The 10207-nt window shown below is 32.4% G+C and overlaps 1 pseudogene; it reads left to right on the top strand.

The window, feature by feature from the left end:
* The first annotated feature begins 6752 nt into the window (after positions 1 to 6752).
* Positions 6753 to 7169, top strand: LOC147520288 (auxin-responsive protein SAUR68 pseudogene; annotated as a pseudogene).
* The last annotated feature ends 3038 nt before the right edge of the window (positions 7170 to 10207 follow it).

Here is a 10207-nt window from a genome sequence, read left to right as displayed (position 1 = left end):
CACAGAGTCTCTAACTTTTCCTAAACACTATAGCTAATTACTGAAAAACAACCCCATCTAGAGTTTCAGAGTCTCCAACTTTTCCTAAACAATATAACTAATTAAGGAAAAAAAAAAAGAGCCAAAAAACTAAATTGCTAAAACAATAGTTTCCACGTAAATATGATTTTCCTAAAACTCTTTCGATTTGATGCGACATCCATTGTGGGATTTAGACATTTATTCATAGTTAAGAATTCCAAAAATCACAATTCTGACCACAATAATTACGACATATTCCAATTCTTTAGATATATATTATAGCTATACCCTCACCAATCTATTTTTTGGAGCACTCTCGCGGAGAGATTCTAATTTTTTCTTAACTTTATTACTAATTATAAAAAAAAATATGATATAAATAAGGAAACAATCACATTTAGAGTTTCACAGAGTCTCTAACTTTTCCTAAACACTATAGCTAAATACGAAAAAAAAAAATCTCATTTAGAGTTTCACAGAGTCTCCAATTTTTCCTAAACAATATAGCTAATTACGAAAAAAAAATATGAGACAAACAACTAAATTGCTAAAAATAATAGTTTCTACCGAAAACGATTTTCCTAAAAGCCTTTTGATTTGATGCGCCATCCACTGTGGGAATTAGACATTTATTCATAGTTAAGGATTCCAAAAATAACAATTCTTGCCACAATAATTATGACATATTCCAATTAAATTTATGAATTTATAATTTTTCAGCACTATAATATAATTTTTCAACTCTATAATGTTATATATTCGGTGGAATAACGAGATTAAGTTAAAGTGGATATTGGATTTAAATAAATTATATACCAAATCAAAACAAATTACATGTGGAAAATTAAATTATACAAAAAATAACATCACAAAATATATAATAGAAAATGAAAAAAAAAATAACGGCAAAACAATAATGACAAATATTTTAAAATATATATAATATTAAATGAAAATAACGTCAAAAAACAATTAATGGGGAACCGAAAACTGGATACAAATGCAACGAACTAAACCTCAAATAATATTTAACGTGAAATCGGAAACTGGATGTAAATACAAGCATTAAACTAATTTTAAAAAGTAATTAATAGAAAATTGGAATATAGATACAACTGCATTAAACTAACCTCAAAGAATAATTATCGGAAAATCAAAACTTGGATGCAAATACATCAAACTAACATAAAAAAATAATTGTCGGAAAATCGGAAATTAGATGCAAATACATTGAATTAACCCTCAAAGATTTAATTAATGGGAAATCGGAAATTAGATGCAACTCCATTGAACTAACCTCAAAGAAAAATTAATTGTAGAGAAACATGATGCAAATGCGTAGAACTAATCTTAAAAAATAATTAACGGGAAATTGGAAACCGGATGCAACTGCACTGAACTAATCTCAAAAAATAAATTGGATGCAAATACATTGAACTAATCTCAAGAATAATTAACGAAAAATAAAAAACTTGATGCAAATTCATTGAACTAACCTCAAACAATAGTTAACAGAAAATCGGAAACTAGATATAAATGCAACATTATCAAATAATAAACGAGAAATCAGAAATCGGAAATGGGATGCAAATGCATTAAACTAATCTCACATAATAATTAACGGGAAACTAGAAATTGGATGCAAATGCATTGAACTGACTTCAAAGAAATAATTAACAGGAAATTGGAAACTGGATGCAGCTATATTGAACTAACCTCAAAAACTAAATAACGAGAATCGGAAATCGGATGCAATTGCATTGAACTAGCCTCAAAATATAAATAACGGAAAATCAGAAACTGGATGTAAATGCATTGAACTAACCTCAAAACATAGTTGAGTTATATATATGTTGTGGGAATATCTCGATAAGTACAATTTTGCATTTAAAATAGTATTTATCTTATCTCTTTCCATATGATTGAGAACTCCTTGCTATTCAAGTAGCTTCAATATATATAAACTTCGCCTTATTAGACAATCTCACAAAACTTCAATCAAACTTCTATTATTAAACAACAAAATGAAGTTGAATTGAAGGGTTTTATCAAAAGTGAGTTTTTTTTTTTAATGGAGAGTGAGGTTTTCACATTATAAGAAATTTGGATGAGTGATCAATATAATATTAATATATAATAGTTATGTATATTTGCAAATATTTTTCAGAATAATTAATATAACAACACCCATTCGTAGATAATCTTTGAAGATTCTACATAGTGAGTCATGCATATAATTTAAAGAATAATTGACGGGAAATCGGGAACTGGATAATCTTCGATGATCCCACATAGTAAATCAAGCATAATTTAATTTTTATGTCATGTTTGCAATGACACTACAGATGGATCATTAGAAGTTGGTATTACACACTACATTGGATAATTAAAAGAAAATCGGAAACTGAATTCAAATACATAACTGAGCTCAAAGAGTAATTAACGGAAAATTGGAAACTTTATACAAAAGTTTCACAATGTTGGTTCACGAATTAGATGCAATAAACTAAACTCAAAAAGTAATTAACTAGAAATCGGAAACTGGATGCAATTGCATTAAACTAACGTCAGAGAATAACTAACGGAAAATTAGAAATTGGATGCAAATCCTTGAAAAATATTTAACGGGAAATTGGAAATAGTATGCAAATACATCAAACAAACCTCAAATAATAGCTAATGAGAAACTAGATGCAAATGCATTGAATTAAACTCAAAAAATAATTAACAAAAAATAAAAAACCGAATGCAACTGCATTGAACTAACCCCATAGAATAATTTGTGGGAAATCATAAACTAAATACAAATGCATTGAAATAACCTCAAAGAATAGTTAACGTGAAATCAGAGAAATCGGATGTAATTGCAAAATAACTAACCTCAAAACATAAATAATCATAAACTAGATGCATGTATGTATTGAACTAACCTTAAAGAGTTATTAACGGAAATAAAAACTGGATGCAAATGCAATGAACTAATCTCAAAGACTAAGTAATGAAACATTGAAAAATGGATGAAGCAAGACTTTTGAACTAACCTAAATGAATAATTAACGGAAATTATAAATTTGATGTAACTGCATTGAACTAACCTCAAAAAATGAACTAACCTCAAAAAATAATTAATGAAAATTGAAAACTTAATGCAAAAAACATTGAACTAACCTCAAATAACAATTAGCATAAAACGGAAATGGATGCTGTGTATTGAACTAACATCAAATAATAATTAACTGAAAATCAGAAACTGGATGCAACTGCATTAAACTAAAATTAGAGATTAACTAACAGGAAATCAGAAATTGGATGCAAATGCATTAAAATAACCTTAAAGAATAGTTAAGTGGAAATCGGAAGCCGGATGTAACTGTATCACACTGACCTCAAAGTATAAATAACTAGAAATTGTAAACTATCGAACTAACCTAGAAAAATAATTAACGGAAAATCAGAAATTGGTTGCAGATGTATTGAACTAACCTTAAAGAGTAATTAATAAGAGATTAGAACCTGGATGCAAATGCAATGAACTAATCTAAAAGACTAATTAACGAAACATCGAAAACTGGATGCAACTGTATTGAATTAACCTTAATGAATAACAAATGGGAAATCATAAAGTGGATGCAATTGCACTAAACTAACCTCAAAAAATAATTAACGGAAAATTGGAAACTTGATGCAATTATTGCATTGAACTAACCTCAAAGAATAATTAATGAGAAATTGGAAACTGGATGGAATGTACTAGATTGAACTAACCGTAAATAATAATTAATGGAAAATCAGAAACTTGATGCATATGCATTGAACTAATAACCCTAAAACATGTTTGTATTACATGTAGGGGGAATGTCTCGACAAATATAGTTTTGTATTATAAGTAGTGTTTATCATAATTATTTTATTATGATTGAGAATGTTTCTTTCTTCAAGTAGCTTCAATATTATTTTATTTACATTTGGCATTCTCACAAAACTTCAATGAAACTTCTATTATTAAACCTAACAACAAAAAGAAGTCGATATGTTTTATCAAGGTATGGTGTTTCCTTTTATAGAGAGTGGTGCAAGAAATTTGAATGAGTGATTAATATAATTTTCATATCTCATAGCTATGCATAGCTAATTAACTATGCATATATGCATAGTTGCTAATATTTTTTTAGAATAATTTAATATAAAGGCACCCGTTCGTAGGACGGGTTCGAAAGCTAGTAAGGAATCTGATATCAGTTTTTGTACCTTTGGTCTTTAACTCAAGTACATTATTATTTTTTTGTAACATGCTTTTCAGTGAATAAAATTACAACTAGAAATTCATTGAAAAGTACAAAATGTTCAAGAAAAATATAGTAAAATTTCTCTTGGTTTCTTCTTCTTGTGGCTTCAACACTTACAAGGGGTTTTAGTAGTATATAACGTATGTTGTACGTACAGTTTTATAGGACCTTCGTGGGAATATATTATCTATGGTGGGGGTCAGCCCATCCAGTGCACAATGCTACCCGCCAATGCAGATGGGAGGGTCAGAGTTACGCATCCCTTTCATCAGTTTCATGCTAATTGCTGGAGGCTGTGTCCGGATTTAAACCCGTGATATCCGCGTCACACCGGAGAAACATTGCTGTTTAAGCATTGGTTTCTAGGTAAAGTTTAAACTTCTAAAACAAAATCAAAAGCTAACATTATCCAAAGCTGATCATCTAGTTCTTTTATTGATTCTTGATATCCCAATTGGGCTTTGGTCATGTACGTACGTAACTACTACTGTTTGGGACATCATCCAACTTCTATTGTGATAAAAACAAGGTCCTACAGTTGGCTGAGGACAAATGCAGTAAGTAATAACCAAAACATGAAGATTGAAATTGAAGACACCACATGTTAATTATTATTATGTTTGAATACATGCATTGCCCATTCTGCTTATCATTTCTCCTCCTCGTCTGTGAACATGATGACAAGTAGACTTGCTTTATATGTGAGGTCGTATGTGAGGTCGGCTGTCAGATAGATGTCAAGGTAATGGCTAATAATCCAACTTAGAAAACACACCCACTTCCCTTATTCTGAGCTTCACGTGAGTGTGCACCCCTCCAAAACATCTTTGTTGTTTTCACATGAAATGATCCATCAACGTATCTGTTTTCGAAACAGGGGCAGGTTTTGATAATACCCAATTGCATGAGCATCACTACTGATGCAATGCACCCAGATATAACTATATGCAGGAGGAAGGTCGATGTCCCTATCGACTATGTCCACACCTTGATACTGTTTTCCACGTAGTCTGACAAATTGGTTGAATTTAAAGAAAGTAATATGAAATGACTAATCGTGCGACTCTTTAATTATCGTCATATATCATTGACTTACAGTTCAAATTTTGCTCAAAACCAGTACAATGATAGAATCTTTGAAATTTCAGGTAAAAAGAGCGGCCAATAAGTTTTAACTTTTTTTTTTCTAACCGGGTGTCCAGGGCAGCTTATGCGCACCTCGACTAATTCCGGAGCTCTGGTTGGAAATTCGATCGGGTACTACCTCGCCAGTGGAGAATCGAACTAGTGACCATTGGAAAGCAAACCCAAATACCCTTTCCAAGGTTTAACTTCTTACTCCGTGGTTGCGATTTACTCCGTGGTTGCGATCACTACATAGAAGTATTATATTGCCAACAAATGAAGCTCCAAGAGAAACTAAGCCAAAAATTTCCTGTGTCATAAATATCATGCTTGAAGCATATCGCATATTCGCATGCGCCTTAACAGTCATATGCATACGCTCTGTCATGGAAACAAGAAATTGCTGGCGCATACCTCGGCTCATGGGACAGAAATTTGTGCAGCTCGGCATGACGGCATCACACAAATAATGTGTGAGACGATGGAAGTTAATAACTCATGGACAAAGCAATGGGAATCACCTCTAAATCTTGAGTTGATATGAAGCATATAAGCGTAACAAATTATGTGGACATGGAAATTAGAAAAATGTACTTTTAATTTTTAAGCCTTCACCCCTGATCGATATACATAAAAAAATGAAAAATAATAATAAAAGAGAAACCATCAGGCAAGCTTTCTTGTGAAATATGAAATTCGGGTGAAGTCTTGAAGATAAGCTAAACTTGATTGATTGGTGAAATATGAACACACATTCAAAAAATTTAGGCCTCGATCTGGGAATGAACTGTACGTTAAACCTGTTGAATATAATAAGAGTCTATCTCTTTTGTTTAATCTTGGTGCAGTGATAAGCCTCTGGTAATGAACTATTAAACCTGTTGAACAATTTAACGGTTTAACACTTTAATCTTGGTGATAAGCTTTAACTTTCCAACATACTTTACAGCAGTTGTAGGGCATCTTTCTGTGTTTAGACATAAATTAATTTGGGTGACTAACAACTATACAACGTTAGGTTGGTCTCATTTCATAAGTTGAATGTTGAACAAATTCCAAACATGATTATCTCCTAAACCTTCCATCACATCAATTCTACACATGGTATGTTACCCTGCTTTGCACAATTGCCCTAACACAAACAAAGCTATACACATTAATGGGGTGTCTCCCTGTCAATTACATATGCATACAGCCACAAACACATATATATAACAGGTGACATCCACAGTTATCTATCCAAAGCCTAAACATTTTTTGAGCAATCTCATATCCAAATCTCTTCTTTGTATAGCACGTCTTAAGACCTTAGTATCAAACATGATTAAATCAAAGAGGCTCGTCGAGATGACAAGGAAATGGCAGAAGGTAGCGCCGATGGGAAGAAAAGTCTCTTACTCAAAAACTAATCCAAGCGTTGATCATGCCATAGCAGATAAGGGTCATTTCGTTGTGTATAGTGCAGATAAGAAGCGTTTTGTAGTTCCATTGGCGTATATAACAAGCGACATTTTCAGAGAGCTGTTTAAAATGTCTGAAGAGGAGTATGGATTGCCGGGTGATGGACCTATAGTTTTACCATGTGATGCCATCTTTATGGAGTACGTTGTCTTGTTTGTTCGAGGATTTGTCTCTAAAGACGTAGAAAAAGTCTTGCTTGAATCAATAAACACCGCTAGGAGGTCCAAGTCCTCTCTTCATCAGGGAATGAACAATCACATACTTCAGTGCTTCTGAAGACATTATATCAAGTAGTATAACATAGCACTAGTCAGAAATTATTCTGTGACGCATTTGTCACATGCAATAGCCTATTCTTCATCGTAACTCTTTGACTTGAAAATTGAGAATTCAAGACTCGTTCTCATTATTCACTAAATGCAACAAAAACTCAATAATACATTCATTTATTTGGTTCGGGCTTCAGTAGAAGATTTGGGAATGATTGTGTCGCGTTAATAATTTCAGCTCAAGGATAGACTTGTACGCGGTTTTGATTAGAGAACTATCCCTAAAATTTTAATTTGCACCTACCTGATCGAACTGAGTAGAGCACCCATGTCTTCACGAAGGGACAGTGTTTTTTTTTCTTAAGGTTCTTCTGCTTTTTGGCCAAGGTCTTTATCCCGTATGGCATTGTTACATAGAAGGACCAGCTTGAGATTTTAGAATGAACTAGATTTTGGAACCGGCATACGCCCGGCCTCTTTTAGTTATTTTGCATGAGATGATTTTTTTTTTTTAATCTAATTTCATTTCAAAATTTTGAAACAATTTATTATTGAATACATTATATATTAGGGATGTTAGAGAAGTCCACATGACCGGACTACTATTTTAGATATCACAAAAAATTGAATTCTTCCCCATCAAAGAAAAATGTGAAGTTATCATCAAGTCAAGCATATACATATCCATCCAATGAAGAACATCTTTAGCAATGTCAATTTTTAAACTGCTTTATAAAAAATTATTGTAAAACAGTTAAAATAGGTACAGTCCCCCTCATAATTGCCTTTTAAAAAATAAATTTTTACACTCTCTAATAGCTAAAGTACCAAAGCCATACGATGTGAAAAACTTTCTTATCATGGACTATAGCGATAAGAAAATTTAACCTATAAAATTTAACGCTGATACTTGCGAATTAGAAAAAATGAATAGAGAATATTCATAAGAAATAATGCATGATAATGAGGTTACTGTTGAGTAACCAGGGCCGGCTCAATCATATAGCAAAATATGTGGTTGCTTAGGGCTCGGAATATATTTCATCCCACTATTTCCCTAGCTTTTCCTCTTTTTTTTTTTAACTGTTAGCTAACAATAGTACTCCCTCGTCTTCTCAACATTTCCCTCACCCTTCTCCAACAAAACAAAACTCCTCGCATATCCATAACTAATAAAGGTGTAGAATTCTTATTCTCTTTATCTAGTTCTATTCTCTGTTAAATAAATCTATTGAAGTTTGTTAGTTTAAGAAGCAAGAAAAAGGAAAATGTTGTGATCAATTTTTTACTCTAATTATTGGTATCTTATAATTTGATATTTCAAACTTTAGTATTAACAGTAGAGAGCCTCTTATTTAATTTGAACTTTGCTTAGGGCCCCCAATTGTCTCGAGCTGCCCCTGAGAGTAATTAAGTTAACAACTTTGCAGCTTTAAAATAGCATTAGCAGTCTTAGTTTTAAAAATGTTAGTAATTTTATAAGCATCTTTCTCCAGACCATATACAATATCTTCACCTGCATTTGATATGAGTGACTCCCCTGCATATGCTATCACACTATTATGTATATTATATTACACTGATAGAAATCATTTCCAGAATTAAATTGCTACTTCGATTCTAATTAACAGACATATGACCTTATTTGTTGTTCAAAGTCCCTCATAACCCATCCATAACTTGCCCTGTGCCAATCCACCAAATTTATTTTCATTTTTTTTTCTTTCTATCATACTAAAGATTTATTAGATATCAACACACCATAAGTAGTATTCCATTTCAAACTTGTGCATAAGGTTTTTAGTTAGTGCATATCTTCTGTTTTTGAATTTGAAACATGACATTGAAAGCCTTGAACTCTACTTTAGGCATTGAGCTTGGATGTACAACACCTTCAGATTAAGACCATATTGAGTTTTTTCCTACCCAGTCGTCGTCCTCAAACCAAACTCATCCTCTACACATATTATTACTCATTGAATTTCATAGTGAGTAATAATTAATTCCTTGGGCCGTACACTCACACTCATATTTCTCGCTAATTTTACACATTCTTCTATTATAATATATTCGTTATCGAGTCCTGAGTGCTTCCTAATATTGCTAACTACCATTTTCCATGTGCTCCAAACTTAATTGGTTATGTATTCTCCAGTGCAAACTTGTTTCGACTTATTGTGTCCAGTCCAAATCACATACACTGCCAACATTCTCTGTACGTACCTGTTAAGGATTTCCTTATGCTCAATCATGTAATAGGTGCAACTAAACATGACCAACATAAATGCGCTTTGCAACTGGACTCAAATTAACATAAGTGTTTGTGGCTTTGTGCACTTGGCACCTACCTGATTAAGGAGAAAAAAAATTATAAATCCTTATTTGATGCTATTATTTGTATCTGGAAGTTCTAACACCTAGCTTTATCAATTCGTCCATTTCACTCATCTTTAAGAGTGGTCTACTTGGAATAATATAGGCCATGAGTAAGATTTCCATATTCACTCATCTTGTTTTTAATTTGAAGGAGAATTGTATATGTCAATTATGCATCATGTCTTCCATCTGGTGCAGTGGTGTTGGCTAACTACGTAACAAATAACTTAATTTGGTATTATCGTGAGTCCAACTGCCAGATGGAACTCAGGTGTATTTTAATTTGATAAAAGAATTTACTACTCTATAATTATTTGTTAAAATATTCTATTTAGTTTTTTCGTGTTAATAAACATTCTTGTAACTAAAAAAATTCTGGTTTTGACAACAATATCTAGGAATTTTTTTGTTTACGCATAATTCGATTGCTCTAGACCATACCAAGCGCGAACAACGTGTCAATTGGGAAAAGAATCTTATTGAGACAGAGGTGTGCTATTTTGCAACTCCCCTTCAGTTGTTGATTACAGTGAATTTTTGCTCTGCTTGTAAATCATTGGCATCATCCTGTTCCTCCTGTTTTGGATCTGATTTTCTCAACAACTCGATGTCCTTGGCTCATATACTCCAATAGAGACAGAAGCATGTGCAGCTTCCTTGACCCGGTGT

The sequence above is a fragment of the Coptis chinensis genome, chromosome 2 (genome assembly GCF_015680905.1).
Source record: "Coptis chinensis isolate HL-2020 chromosome 2, ASM1568090v1, whole genome shotgun sequence".
Taxonomy (NCBI): domain Eukaryota; kingdom Viridiplantae; phylum Streptophyta; class Magnoliopsida; order Ranunculales; family Ranunculaceae; genus Coptis; species Coptis chinensis.
The sequence above is the reverse complement of the archived record's forward strand: the minus strand, read 5'-3'. Positions and strand labels throughout refer to the sequence as shown.